Source organism: Stegastes partitus, unplaced genomic scaffold (assembly GCF_000690725.1).
Source record: "Stegastes partitus isolate 25-593 unplaced genomic scaffold, Stegastes_partitus-1.0.2 Scaffold495, whole genome shotgun sequence".
Classification (NCBI taxonomy): Eukaryota; Metazoa; Chordata; class Actinopteri; family Pomacentridae; genus Stegastes; species Stegastes partitus.
Genome location: NW_007578226.1, coordinates 299398 through 300404, shown reverse-complemented (window position 1 = coordinate 300404; position 1007 = coordinate 299398). Strand labels below are relative to the sequence as shown.

General features: G+C 34.1%; 1 protein-coding gene and 1 long non-coding RNA gene across 4 annotated transcripts in view; one reads left to right on the top strand and one right to left on the bottom strand.

Moving 5' to 3' along the window:
* The window catches only part of LOC103361276 (poliovirus receptor-related protein 1-like), a 10739-nt gene that overhangs the window by 8242 nt on the left and 1490 nt on the right, over positions 1-1007 (bottom strand). The window lies entirely within an intron of this gene.
* LOC103361277 (uncharacterized) overlaps positions 77-1007 on the top strand; it is a 3771-nt gene continuing 2840 nt past the window's right edge. The window contains exon 1 of the long non-coding RNA XR_520398.1: positions 77-921. This is a non-coding gene — a long non-coding RNA (uncharacterized LOC103361277). The remainder of the gene's footprint in view (positions 922-1007) is intronic.

Sequence of the window (1007 nt, the reverse complement as noted above, 5' to 3'; positions counted from 1 at the left end):
CAATGGTACATTCCACTACCATGGAACTTCAAACACGTCTACTGTCTGATCAGTTTGTGGAATAACAGGATTCAAATGATTTTTTTTTTATTAATTCAGTGTACAGCAGACGTGATCCTATCTCATAATGTAATTTAAAAATAGAAAAAAAAATCAATATGGTATCATTTTACATTATTTGGTTTAATTCTAAGCTGAACAGAAGTCAGATTAACAGCTTAGATTCACAATATTAGAAAATAAATCATGCCATGACTGTAAAGGGATGCAGTTTTGTATCACTGAGGATTTAAATACTATTGCAGAGATGTTTTCTCATGACACATTGTGAAAGGTTAGAATATGCATTAAGAGAATCTGTGATAAACAGCTGTCAGAACACTGTGTACATGACAGGTTAAATAGAAACACTATTGTGATCTGTTAAAATGTGTTAAATACATTCATTCATGACATTGGGATTATAACAGATGGAGTGAAGTTAAAAACAGATCAAATTAAAAGTTTCAGACTGGCTAAAGTGGGTTTAAAGAGTTAAAAGTGGTAAATAATTGTGTTAGAAGAGGTAAAATGTTTCAAAGAGTATTGCTGAATTCACATTGTGTGTTGTATTGTTGAAGTTATGTCGTGGTCATAAGATCTGTGCTCGACACATGCGCCTCAATCGGTTACTCTGAGATCGATTGCTTTTGTCTCCTTCCGCGACTGTGAGGGCACCAGGTGAACGGGTCTTCCTCAGAGCGGTAGACAGACAGTTTCACAGCAATGTAGGAACGAATTATCAGATAAATATCGTGGAAATTATTATGAGAGTAATATAAAAAGGGCTAATGTTCGATAAACACTACAAATCATCTTTTTAATGTGATATAATTAGTGTAAGTAACCTTCTCTCCCCTCTCCTTTCCATAGCAATGGTACATTCCACTACCATGGAACTTCAAACACGTCTACTGTCTGATCAGTTTGTGGAATAACAGGATTCAAATGATTTTTTTTTTATTAAT